We start from the raw sequence: 14473 nt of genomic DNA on the forward strand, positions 1-14473 counted from the left end.
AAAGAATGTAGTTTATAGATAAACCAAAAAAGAAGCGAACCCCAAACTGACTTCATTCCGTCTACCCTCCCATGATTCCACTCAAGGAACACAATTTCCTTACCCGTGGGCTGTGGAAGAATTTCAGTTTCATCATTTTCACCATGAGGCAGGGAGGGGGTCGGTGCTTACAACATCTGTGGGGAAATCCATGGGCTATGCGTGCCCACAAGTCTTCTAAGGAAAACATTGTTTCTTTTAATGTGAAGATCTTCCAGAAATGTTGCGCAGATCCTTAGTGATGAGTTGTTCTTCCTGAAATAATACGAGTTTTTTTTTTAAATTTTGTACGTACAATGAGCAGGGTATATTGTGTGCTTTTGAAATACTTTGTTCTACGTATTTAGTAGTTGGGAAAACTTTTGGTTAGAAATTGGCTGTTATATTAAGAAATTAATATTGCTCTGTATATCTGTGAAATCTCTTGTCCCCTAAATATTTTCTGTTTACGTTTCTCTTACAATCAACTGGCTTTTCTTCCATGTTTATGATATTCTTTATTTAAAAAATAAATGTTGCCTACTTTGGCAGGAAGGCTTGTACGTATGTGTGGGCCTCACCTTGTACATGTGGACTTCACCTATGCTACCCATGGCATAGTCAGTTTCGTTAAAAGGGCACTTAAAAGACATGGTGCTTACTTGGGTACACATTAGAGTCATTCAGGATCTTTCAAAGTGCCTGATGCCCAGGCTACACCTGAGCAATTATATCAGAATCTCTAGAGATGCAACCCCAGCATCGGTGTTATTTTTTAGTCTCCAGATGGATTGTGTGGCCAAGGTTGAGAGACACTACCTTAGTCAAAATGGTTAGTTCATCCCCCCTGATTCAGGTGTGTTTCAGTAACCATATCTCAGGGGCTATAATCCAGTAGCCTATAAACTGAATCCAGCCTAAGGATCTGTTTTGTTTGGCCCACATAGACGATGTTAACTATGCTTAGAAATTAGAAAAAGCCCTTAGGCAAGATTTGTGCTCTCCATTGGCCCCAATCTTAACAGCCTTTATTGTGGTGTACCCAGCCACTTCTCACACTTATGACACCTGTCTGGCAACTGTAGGTTTTTGAATTTGTGACCCCTGAAATACCTGAAGGGGCTGTCTCGTTCAGAGACTATATAAAAAGCAATAAGATTAACTGAGAATGGTTAAACATACACGGAAGGTTGAAAATATTTACTGCTTATAAAAGCATAGATGCCCATGTGACCTCTTATAGGAGAGTTCTCTTTGGGGCAAGAGGTGTTCCCTGGGGTGCTAGGCAAACTGACACCCCAGACAGTGTCTACCACATGTGCTCCATGGCCGCAGAACCCGAGTGAAACTGACTCCTTTCCTCAGAGGGAGTGAGTGAAGCTAGCATCCTCTCTGAGGCGGAGGCAAAGAGGAAAATAGTAGGAAGTGCTACAAGGTTAGCAACTGAGAGGGCTGAAAAGTAAAATCAAGTCCGCATTGAGGAAGGGTTCAAGAGAGGTGTTCTGAATCGTGACGGATGGGAGGGATCTGCTGGCTTCCTTCACCTGGAGGGGCCCAGTGGGTGTGGCAGGGTGTTAGGGCTGAAGCTGGCCTGCTGCTGGGTCTGCCCTCCCCTCCATTTCAGCTTCAGGTATTTGCACATCAATACACAGCACACAAGGCCCAGTGACTGCAAGTAATTCAAAGGTTTATACTCAGGTGCAAGTAAAGAGGAGCATCCCTGGGAGAAGGGAAAGCCAGCAAGGTGGGGCTCTGATATCTGGGCAGTGTGATCATGGAGATGAATATAGGACAGGAGCCCTCTGGGGAGATTTTTCAGTGATGCCAGGGGCAGACTCATTTCTGTTGGTCTGTCCTCCTGTGGAGGCAGATGAAAGAGGGAGGCAGGTTGTGACTTATAGGAATAGCAGAAGCATGTCAAGTACCAGGTACAGAGAAGAAAAAATGGTAGACCTGTTCATTCTATCAATTCAACCAATTGTATTAAGCAGCACATAGGTGCAGACTCTATGACAGTTGTAATCCCTGGGCAGAGACAGACAGCGAACTCACAAATGAAAAGACACTATATCCAGTGGGAAGGATATAAACAGAGTGGAATGTCACTTAGTATAGAGTAATAGGTAAGTCATCTTGAATAAGGTGGCCTTTGAGCAGAGCCTGAATGAAGTAAAGTGGGGAGCGTAAAGCTCTCTGGGCAGAGCATTGGGGCCTTTGCACAGGTGTGAGTGCAAAGGCCTAAAGCTGCAAGATGCTTGATGGAGGACAGGCAAGGGAGCCAGTGTGGCTGTTGGAATGGAGGACGCGAAAGAAGGGCCAGATCCTGTGGGACTCTGATGCTGTAGTGAGGAGTTTGGGTGCCATTGTCATTTGTTTTAGCATGACAAGGGATGCCACTGGAAGATTTTGAACAGTGGAAAAGAAAAAAATCTGATGATGGGCCACACTTTGAGGATAAACACACACTCATTGCAAAAGGAGTTGAGGACACAAAGAATGTGGGTCCGACTGATGAGAACAGGGTACGTGAGGAATGAGAGATGCATTTATTCTGCTTTCCCTCCAGCACGAACCCCAGTAAGGAAACACGGAGATTGGAACATTGTCATGAGTTCATTTACCAAAGATGGAATTTGGTGCCTGAAAAATAAAGGAAAAAGTAAAAACAAAAGACCCGAGCCTTCCACATGAAACATGTACTGGGGGGGAAAGGAAGATGGACAAATTTGAAGCACTTCCAGAATGGACACAGCCATTTTGATAAGAATGATTGATTGCCCTTGGCAGTGGCAGCCGGTTGGGGAAATCTGGTTTGGATCAGTCTGAAGTGCATATGCTTTAAAATCTCGGATCTACTTTCAAAAGACTGTATGTGCATGAGTCTTACTGGAACCCCTGAATGAAAGAGAGAGGTGGTCTTTGCTGCCTGCTCTGTTTCGTAGGCCTGTGGAAGCCCGTAGCCTTTGGTGAGCATTTAGCTGGGAGCACTGGTCTTAGCTCTAGACCCCTTCCTTTTCATCCCTGTGGTTCTGTGTTCATCACTCCCCGGGACTGATGTCCCCCCACTTGTGCATGATGATACGTGTGCAGGCTGGGCAATTTTGTTTTGGAACTAAGGATATAGTAATTGTAGAGTTTTATTTCTCTTCATCTATAAGTAAAGCTTAGTCCTTCCCCTTTTTCTATTTCAACTAAGTTCAGCAACACGTTTCTCCTCTGTTGACTTGTATCCTAGTGGCTGTCACATGCCCCCATGAAAGTGCCTTCTCTCTGTGAATACCTTCCACAGTTTCTGCTATTTCCATGGGAGAGGTGTTTTTTAAAAGTCACTTTTCATAGTGGAAGTGTAATTTATTTTAACCAGATAATAACCTCATTCTTATTCCTGGTTCAAAACGTTTTCATCTTAAAAAAATTTTTTTTTCTCCCCCCATCAAATGTTCCTTCTGCCTAACTTCTAAGTTGGCAGTAAGTTTTGCAGCTTTGCAAATTTACTATTCAGGACTTACACCATGGGGGTTATGCTCATCTGACTATGAGCTCCACACTGCTGAGGCTCTTATCTGACATGGTGACCTTGCTGCAAACACTGGGATGGACTCTGACTATCCCATAATGTCATCATTCTGATTTCATTCCTTCTCTTCCTCCTACCAGCTCAGCCTGTGGTCACTTCAAGGGGATTTTCTTTAAAGGAGATTCATGCTCTGGTGAGATTCTTTTTTGAACTTGTAATATGTCATTTATCTCTCACATTGTCTCGCGTAGAATACACATTCTATAAAGTGTTTCAATTCTCTTAAATTCCTGATGCTTGAAACCCCTAATTGGTTTTCTGTTTCCAGTCTTCTATGGGTCAGCTCGCACCATCTGGCTGTGTCAGTTCCTGGAAGGCTGAGGCTTTATCTTGTTATATTTCTGTCTCATACAGTGCAAGGTGCATAGTAGGTTCTTAATGAATGCTTTTAAAAGAAGAAATGGTGCTTGCTCTGTAGCGTTACTCTAAATTAGAATTTCCCAAAGTGGGGTTCTGTGGAAGGGACTCACTTCAGTATTTTCTGTTTAAAACAAACTAGTTCTATGATCAAATATCTTGGATTTTCACAGTGTGTATTAGATTATCAAAAGCTGCGGGGGTGGGGGTGGGGGACACAACAGCTTAATTTTGTTGATTCTTCTTCCCAAACATATTTAACTATGGATTTTATTTTTAAATAGAACATATATTGATACCTTATGGAGCTAGTATTCTGCGGGTCACAGGTTGGAAAATTTTATTCTGAATTTTCTATTTCTAAAATATCTGGAGAATGACTATTGCCATCAATAGTCAATTAATTAATTAATTCAGAGTTCTCCGTAGCACCCACCCTCCAGATTCTAGCTAATAAAGTATTCGCTTTATTATTATTCAGCTATTTTACATTATAAAAGTTTTATTGAAAGCTTTTCTAAAAGTGCACAGAGAACTTATGGCAAATAGTGGCTAAAATGTTATATTTATTAATGGCTAGGCTGTGCTCAAAGACTCCCAAATTTATCAAGTGTGGTAAACTGTGTTGAATGTGGCTGACATTGAATGATAATATGGGACCCTCTATACTTTTTCCTACTAAATTGAGGGACAGTCAGACCCATAGATCATCACAGGTATAGATACTAGCAGTCCTATGCTTTTACTATCAGGGGTCAGGAAGTGTGATCATCTCCTGGACTTCCCAACAATGTAGGAGTCATATGCAACATTGCAGACAGGGGTTGGACCTTGCTTCACTCTGGAGGTAGAAAGCCTTGCTCACCAGTGATGTGGCGGTCAGACTCTCAGAAATCACATCAATTGCTTTTCTTCCCCAGAGGAGATGGAGACGTGGGTAAGGAAGCCAAATACCACTTCTATTTGTAAAGAAAGAGGAGCATAAAGAAATAAAGGTTGCCTCCTTTCTATCCTCTCCAACAATTTGTACTTTTTTTTTTTTAATTGGGGAATTGGGGGAAGAGAACAGTGTTGGGGAATCGAGGAAGGGGAACAGACAGGTAGACAAATTGCTGTTTTGTTTTTCAGTCTAGTTGTGGAGGACGTCGCTTTACTGGCCCATGTTGGTATGATCATTGTGCTCTTCCCGGGTGAGGCAATCAGTCGCTGGTCATTGGTCGGCCACTCACTGTAGCTCACAGCAGCCCTTGCTGGCTGCCTGCCACTCACGTAGCTCATGGCAGCCCACTGCAGCCCCACTGCAGCTTACGCTGTCTCTGGCGACTCACAGCAGCCCAGCTCCAGGTCGAGCTGTTGTTCATCATCTTAGCTGTACAGAGCGCAGTGCCACTGGCCCTTAATGTGGGATCTGAACTGTGGCCCTGCTGCTCAGAGCTGGTGCTCCCAAGCGAGCTCTTAACCAACTGAGCCACTCGGCCGGCCTAACAATTTGTACTTTTAAGCAGTTGGATTGAGTAGCTAAATTTATGCTTAACCTTCCTCTTAGGGGAAGGGCCTGCAATGACTCACAGCACTGATAGTCTCACCTTCACTGGGGCTGTTTGCCTCACATAGACCCCTGGTCTTCCACTGCCATTGGGGGTTTAGCTTTGGCCCCCAGAAAGTTCTAAAATGTATTACAGAAAATATTAATTTAAAAAACTTCAAGTGCACATTGTTCCACATAGAACAAGTCAATTTCCTATTCATTTTGTCTTATGGTAGCTCACCATAGTATATTGTACAAGTATATTATAAAAGTGCAAAAAGGACAGTATAAAAATACCCCAAATAATTCAGTTTTAACAATTAAGTTAATGCTGATCATCCAGTGACAGGAAGCTGAGTAGGGAGGTAATGGAGAACTCTAAATTCAGCTTTGAAATGCCATGCCTTCCCAAGTTCTTGCTGTGCTGACCCATGACTGAATCATTTGATGAATGAATAAATTTCATTTGTTCTACAGTGGGGGGCCCCCCAAAAATGTATACACATTCTAAGAAAGGAAAACACTGTAATAAAATTGTAATACTCAATATATACCGATAACAAAAAATGAATACAAGTCATGTGTATACATTTTTTTGGCACCCCCAGTATTTAATCAACTCCTTTAGATTTAATATCCAGCTGTACCCAGATGAATGGGTCTAAAATAAACTTAAATCTTTTTTTAAAAGATAAATTTATTCCTTAACACTTGCTAAAGAGAAAACTAAGAAAATCTGTGCATTATAACTAGTTAATAGAAAGGAAAAAAGAGGCACTTCTAGTGTCAGAGCCCCAGAAACATTCATGAAATAATAAAAATAAGTAAATAAACAAATAAGTAAATAATATTTTTCTGGTGTGGATACAGCCATCTCTTAATGATCCATGGCTGAATTACTGAGGACAATGTCAAAAACTGGTTTCTGTTTGCCTTCAGTGGGCTTCTAATGCCTGTTCGGGATCTCTTTCACCCCTGGGGGTTGGGGCAACTGGACAGCTAATGATGAGTTTTTGTTGAGATACCAAACACATTTTGATAATGTTGATACTTAAGTGCCTAGTACTTAATATGCGCCAGCCACTGTGCTTAGCTCAGTTATGCCCCTAATTAAGTACACTCAATTGTGCTTAGCTCAATTAGGTCAAACTTTGAGGCAGGAACTATTACCATCTTTTTATACATGAGAAAAGGGACTTTGAGAAGTCAGTCTATTGCTTGAGATCACAGCGATATGAAAACGTGGAGCTAAAATATGAATTTAAGTATAAATGGGAAAAAAAACAAAGGATATTCCTATTGCCTGCTTTTTGAATTTGCCAGGGTTTAACTTTGAATCTTTGCATTGGATACATTTTGAGAAAGAGTGATAAATAATCCTTGTTCTAACTACCCTCTCTGTGTCTGGAACAAATTAATAAAAAGGTATGGGAGTTACAGAGATCAAAGTAAGAAACATATTAGCTTTATAATTGGTAGAGCTGAATTGTAGAAGTTCCCTGGATATTGCTATCTCCCAATTCTTGACATTGGGTGAAGCCAGCAAATTTGGTTCAGCAGAGAAGACAAGCAGAATGACTTCTTTATAGTAGTCAGGAAGCTCCAATAGAGTAGTCACAGAACCGAAAGCCTCTACGAAGGGGAGCCCCACCCTGTATGTTTTCACTTTCTGGAGTCAAAGACCAAAACTAAATGCATTAATTCCGTGAACCAGCAGATTCCAAAAGAGAGGAAAGACTTGCTGTGCCAAACATGCAGATGTGTCTACCAGGCTCACCAGTCCTCTTTCCTTGGGGAAGATGCAGTGAAGTATACAGATAAATAGAAGCTTTTTCTTTTACTTTCTGAGAAGATGGAAGCTTTTATTTTAGGGGACACAGACAAAATTTCACAATTTACATGGATGATTGGAAGGTGTCTGTACCTATACCTTAACCTGGGTTAGTTTCTTACATGTTGGGCAAGAATCTCTGGGAAGACATGCTAAGGGTCTTTTTTTTTTTTTAAAGGAATGATCATCTGATTTTGGTAAAAAGGGTATACCAGATTCCCTGAGAAAATGACTCTTACCCAACTCACAAAATGTTATGAGGGTGAACTTCTAAAGGCATTGAGTAGTTAATTCCAGAATACAAGATTCCCATGTGAAATATCTTTAATCTTTTGAGGTACTGAAATTTTGTGTATATCTAATGATTTTCTGTATATGATTAATGACTTCTGTCTTAGCCATCCGTGGCATGTCTGGGTTTTTCTCCATTATTTGTGAATTTCTTTCTCAATGTACCAATCCTGGTCTAACTTATTTATTTTTCTTAAGAGAGGGGCAGATGATTCAACAGTGTGGATACTGTGGTTCTGAGCTACTTCGTAATCTTGAGTAAAATCCTGTCAATTTTTTTGCTGTGCCTCATGAAAATACCTTTTTTTCTTTTACATCTCTTTGGACAAATGGAGCCCCCTTTGTGTTTCCCAATCAAATGTATTACCCAGTGTTTTCTTTGTCGAAGTGTTTGCTCCATCTTCACTCAATGTGTTTGCTTCTCAGTTTTGGTCTTGGGAAAACGGAGGACAAAAGTCGGTTATCCAAAGCAAATTGCAATTAAAAGCTATAATATTGATCTAAATCTTATCTACAGTCACGTGTGTAATTTTCTTCTTTGTTGAACAGAGACTGATAATCACGTTCATGGATACATGTGGTTTTGATTTTCACCACTGATGACTGTAGGTCTGTCTCTCATTCTTCTGGGTTAGGCTCATGTAGAGTTATGCTCAGAGGTAACAGCCATGGCCTCTGCCTGGAATGCCTTTCCTTTCTTTCCATTTCTGAATGTCTTAAATTTATGTCCCTGTCAAAATCTATCTCAAATTACTCTACTCTGGGAAAATACTTGAACTGTCATCTTAGTCTCCTGGACTTGGCTTATGTCATAGGTCAGCCCACTTACAGGTTGTGTAAGTTTAGTTAAGGGAAGTTACTTTACTTCTTTTAGACTCAATTTCCTCACATATAAAGTAGGAATAATAACACCTTCCTCACAGAACATTTATGAGAATCAAATTAAGTAATGTATGAATAATGGGTGGTGCTATGTCTGCTTTAATGTAAGCCTTCAAAGTAAACCATTGTTATTAATAATAAGGATTATTAGATCCTCAAGCTCATTTACAACTCTTTATTGGTAGGTACTCATTAATTTGCAGCCACTGTTATTCTCTTTTCTTCATCTTCAAATAGGAAGTGATGACTTCTCAACCCAAATATAACCCTGAATGTGTGTATTTTTTTCATGTTATCACTTGTAAAATACCATAGATGATGTGAATGATTTGTAAGACACCTCAAAGGTCCACCTTCTACCCCCATTTTCCATCATGTGTAAGGTTTCGGAACTCTCCCCATGGGTCTGAGTTATTAAAGAGCATGCTTATCAGCATTTTCCTCCCTGACTGCAATCTGAGATTATAGGCATTAGCTAGGTGTAACTTGGATAAATAGAATAGGTTTGGCTTTTCATCATTCATTCAACAAACGTTTGTTGACAGTCTACTATACGTTCATAGCATATGGGGTGAGAGCTGCTGCCTTTTGTTCTAATGTCAGGATAACTAAAACTCTGACTCAAATAGATTTTAGGTGTACATTTAGAAACAAACCCCATGATGAAAACATCTTATCTTTCAACCTTTGGATTTCCTTGTGTTAATCAATGCTATGCTATAGAACCCAGAACATCTTTATAAGGTGCTCCAGGTATAGACTATTTTCAAAAATGGTAATTTCCAACCTGTTTCTTCCCCAAACAAAAACCTACTTGACTCTGCAATTTTACACAGGTTATGGTAATATTTTATTTTATATTTTTATCAGTGCCAGCATCTCTGTTCTTTATTATCTATTTTTCAGTTGCTACATGCATTAGTAGTTAAATTAAACGTCTCTTGGCAGAAAGCATGATGGTCCTGTCTCTTAGCCCTGGGGATACTTCTGAAGAATCCAATAAACAGGGTGTACTTGAGAGAGTCTGGGAATATTCTACGTCTTTAGGCTTCTGACTTCACCACACTTCTTGCTTCACTTCTTGGTGGACTAGTCATCCATTGCTGTTGTCAGTGGTAGCGATGCCATTGGAATGAATACAAGTGATGCAGGATACTGTGGTGAGTTATTGAATGGGAAGTCTAGGGATTGTTTATCCTACAAAAAGCAGACCACATCCCACTGCATAGGGGAAATTTGTGTCCCATTCTGCCTTTTCTCACAGAATCAGACGCTGCTGATATAATTGCCTTTACAATTGAGGTTATCTAAAATATATTCACACAGAAAAACAATGTATTTTTGGCTCTCAGCATTTGGTATTGTCTTGGTGACAGTGTACAGAACCAATTAGTTTTTTTAAAGCAGCTTTGCCAGTTTTGTCAGCTGAGTATATAGGTAGGGTTATATGTTCAACGTTATTTGCCTTATTTTCTACAGTTGGAAATAACACATTTTGAAATAGCACAAGAGGGTATATTGGAAGATTTCACCCCTACCTTGATATAGTCATTAAAGGAAAATTTTAAGGAAACTGGGTTGTTGTTGTTTTTCCCCCCACAGTTTCAGAATTAAAATTTTTAAAATGTATTCCATTGAAAGACAATATCAAGTTTATTTTAGGAATCGTAAGTCATAGTCCATGTAATAAACATGTAGAACTGATTCTTGTCACTTAACACAGCTGAGAAAATAATGTCAACTTACTGACAAATTAAGCTGCTATACTATCATTATTGTTTTAAGAAGCCATGTTGGAAGCAATATATTTCACAGCTAACATGTTTGCAATGGACTTCATCAATGTAGTTTGCTAATTACTGCGTGACAGGAGGTAAATTATTTTGCAACCAGGATGTGGTCATTAGAGAGGGGTGAGATTATAGGGTTATGGGCTATTACAGGGGTCGGCAAACTGCGGCTCGTGGGCCACATGCAGCTCTTTGGGTACCTTCCATCTCAAAAGGTTCCTGGCCCCTGGAAGAGCCAATCCTGTCCCTCACAATTTAAAAATTATTCAAGAACCATAAATATATTTTTACGAACAAGGAAAATTTAAAGTAATGTTATAAATGAAATTATGATAGCTTTATTTTCATTTTCAATTTTACTTGAACATATCCAAAAGAGCCGCATGTGGCTCGCGAGCCGCAGTTTGACAACCCCTGGTGACTCTTCTGCCTCAAACGTTTGCTGACCTCTGGACTATCATAACGGCATGGTAATATGGCAGTCCCCTTGTTACCCAGCAGGAAAACTGAGTCAAAGAGCGGGCAACACACTTTCTCAAATTGTTCAGCCCCGCAACCTTTTTCTTTATCGTCTCTAATTCCAGGATGAAATTCTAGGGAGCATACCTAGTCAAGATTTTATGCTTATGTGGAGTGGTATGGTGCCTTTTTTGGCTGTTCTTCCTACTCAAACATCTGTTGAAAAAGATTGAGTTTGAATGTATGTGGAATTGAATTTTCTTTGAGTCATAATAGCTAATACAGTTAGCAATTATTTCTTGTAGAGACAGAAGTTCAGGTATCATAATAAGATTTTAAAATAAGATGTCGCTATTAGAATTATATTTTTCTGAGCATCGGCAAGCTAAAACTATGGAGCTGTCCATCGTATTGATGTTATAGCACATATTTCTAAGAGTTATTTTGTGTATATGTATGTGTATCTGAGGATGCAGTATACCAAAATGTAATCTACAAGCCAAATGCATTCTAAATGAGTTTGTTACAAATTAGGTAGCACCATTGTGTTGGGAAAATCCACAACAAATATTATCACATACCCAAGAAGCAGAGGTAGAAATGGGATGGAGGAGATTTCAGTGAAGAATGAAGAGGAATGCACCAAGATAGGAACTTTTATAAATGAAGGCTCAGTGTCTAGTTACAGAGAAGAGTTGACGCCATGCTCTAGTGTGAAAACCACACAGTGTGGTGATTTTTCAGAGAGTTTCCAAGTCTCTCATTTAACCATATCCTATTATGATCTTTGCTCATAAAATATTTCCCAAAGTAAACGGTCGGCAATGGGGATGATTTTCTAATCTATGAAGTTTAAGTGAAGTTTCACCAGTGTTTGAAACAAACCACAAGCACATGTTAAGTTACTATTTAAGAGTGCTCCTAAATGCTTCCTAATACAATGTAAAGCACATCGAATCTAGATAACAAAACACCTCATACTGGATGAAACAAACTGCTGGTCACAAGTACTTGTATTTGTCATGAATTAAAAAAACTGCTGAGGTCACACACAGGTACTTGTCATTAATTTGGGTTCTTTTGAGTTCAGATCGTGAATGTCATGGAAATAATTTATCAGTCAGTCTTTCCTTATCTAGCCAATCTGTGGCCATGATGCCAGAAGCTGTTAGTGGTGAGAATAACACCTGACTTTACTGAGTGTTTATTGTGTACCAGCTAGCCCTCTAAATGCTTTACATATCTCACATTAACCTTGCAATGATTCTGTGTGCAAGGTGCCTTTATTGTCTCCAGTTTACATGAGATGAATCCAAGGCACAGAGAGGCTGGGTAACTCTCCTGAGGACACACAGCTATCAGAGATGCAAATCAGTCTGACTTCGGAGCCTGTGATCTTAATGCAGTATGCTGTCCTGTTTCTTCAATGGATGGTAAAACGACTCAGGCTCCTGGCTTCAGAGAACTTAGTGTTTAATTAGGTGGGTAAATGGATGATTTCAAAACAGTATGGTAAATGCTGTGTTAGAATTATAGGGCTTCAGAGACACAAGGGGAGGGAGGTACCCTACCCAGTCTTGGTAACTTGTCAGAGACGACTCTCTGCCATGAGATATTTTGGTCGAACCCTGATGGCTGGGTTGCCTTCCAAAGCTCTCTCTAACAGACTCCAATCACAGGCCCATAGAACTTCAGGCAACACTTACTTCAACACCTTCAGTGTATATATAGGTCAGGAAACTGAGGCTCAGACAAGTTATTTGGCTACAGGCTGGTAGAATTTTAGTGACAACTCAGGGGTTCAGACACCAAAGTGCTTTATTTTTATTCTATCATACATTCAGGCTGCACTTAAAATAAGTTAATGGTACTAAAATAAGTTAATGGTACTAAAATAAGTTAATGGTACTCCTATCTTGGTTTGAAGATAAAATGGTCTTCCATGATCCATTTTATATACCTTACTACTTCCTTTTGATGTCACATGACCTTCAAACTAGATATATTCCATGTGCAGGTTAAGTGATCTTAAAAAGCAAAGAGGAAGGAAAGCTTACGGCTTATGGACACTGCTGAGTATCTATTGGTGTATTTTGAGGTGAAAGTCAACACAAGTGGGACCATCCACTAGCACAGATTCTTGTTCCGTTAGAACCTTAGCATTACTACCATCTAACTACTAAACTTGGAAATGTCATTTATCCATTTTAGGCCTCAGCGTTCTCATGTATAAACTAGGAATAATGACCACTTCCATGTATCAGTATTTTTATTTCAAGCTGTATTGGATTTCCAGTCTTTCTATTGGTAATTATTCAAAGATATCTCTTACAATCTATTAACTGGGCTGTATAACTAATGTTCCTACCAATACCTTGAATTGAAATCAGAAGAATCTTTATTCGCATTCCTCCATGGACCTTGTAAAGCCCATGAATGGGTTTGGAGAAGTCTTCAGTTCCCAATGTTTTTGAAGGAAGCTGCCTCATGGTTTTCTTTAATGTCTTTAAGGGTGTCCAAGACCCCCACATTTTGAGAACTAGTGTGTGTGCCACACAATGAACCTGAAGGTGCTTGTTTGTTATAATGATACCTCTTCCCTCTTGCAGATCAGCGCTTCTCAGTGTTTCTGCACTTTGCTGAGTACATTAGTGATGGGAGAGGTTTTATATTCTCTTCCAGATTTCTCTCGAGAGAACAACTTTCAGGTTATAAATATATAGCCAGGAAAGCTCTCTTGTTACTAAATCAGCCAATCAATAAAGCAACCATTCCACAGCCAGAAAGGCAGTTAGCAGGCAGTCAACCTAACTAAAGTGAGCCAGATGAAATCCTGGAGTCTCTGGTCATCTCGCTCCTGACTTGTTTGACTGCATCCAGGGAGTCTGAGGAGAAGCTGATCTTCTAGACAAACAAACGAGACAGGTGGTTGGAACTGCCTGATGTCAACTATTATGGGAACAGAGTGTTGCCTCTGGAACGTTGTCACATTGACCTCAAGTAAACCTTCCATTCAAGCTGGTGAATGGTAGGAACACCTAAAAGGACGGACTGCTGGGATGTTGTCAAGCTACAAAAAAAGTTGTATGAAACATTTTGTGCCTGCTTCAGTGAATGTTTTTTAAATAAATGTCTGTATGTGTGTAAAAAAAAACAAAACAAAAACAAAAACAAAAAAACGAAACAAAACAAAACTGAGTACCGAAAAGCGGTGGAGGCCCTGCATTCATCATTTGAAACTAAAACAAGCATGAACCAGGTGAGACCTGCTCTTCACTTGCAGGAAAGGGTTGGGCTGTTCCTTGCTGCTGCTCCTCAATAGCTTCCCTGGTAGGAAGTGGTGTCAGAGGCAGAGAAGCGGGCACAGAAGGCGGATCATCTGTATTGTCCCACAGCCTGATTGCAAATGGAAAGACTGACATTTGGATGCTGAACTGAGAGGATTTGCAAAGGAGCATTCAAAACAGAATGGGAAAAAAAAAATCCCATAGGATGAGTAAGTGCTGTACGTGCGTATAATTTTTTTTTTTTTGCTTTGATTCCATTTGGCCAGAAGCACTCTACCTTACCTGTAGTCAGACAGAACCTGCGCATCCTGGATGAATGTCCCTCCAAAAATTCTTGTCTGTCTGCCTCCTCAAAACTGCATAACTCTCTCATCAGGGCCATCCTTCATCCCAGAGTCTTCTCTCTCCTCTCTCTCCTCTCTCTCCTCTCTCTCCTCTCTCTCCTCTCTCTCT

Source organism: Hipposideros armiger, unplaced genomic scaffold (assembly GCF_001890085.2).
Source record: "Hipposideros armiger isolate ML-2016 unplaced genomic scaffold, ASM189008v1 scaffold_863, whole genome shotgun sequence".
Lineage (NCBI taxonomy): Eukaryota > Metazoa > Chordata > Mammalia > Chiroptera > Hipposideridae > Hipposideros > Hipposideros armiger.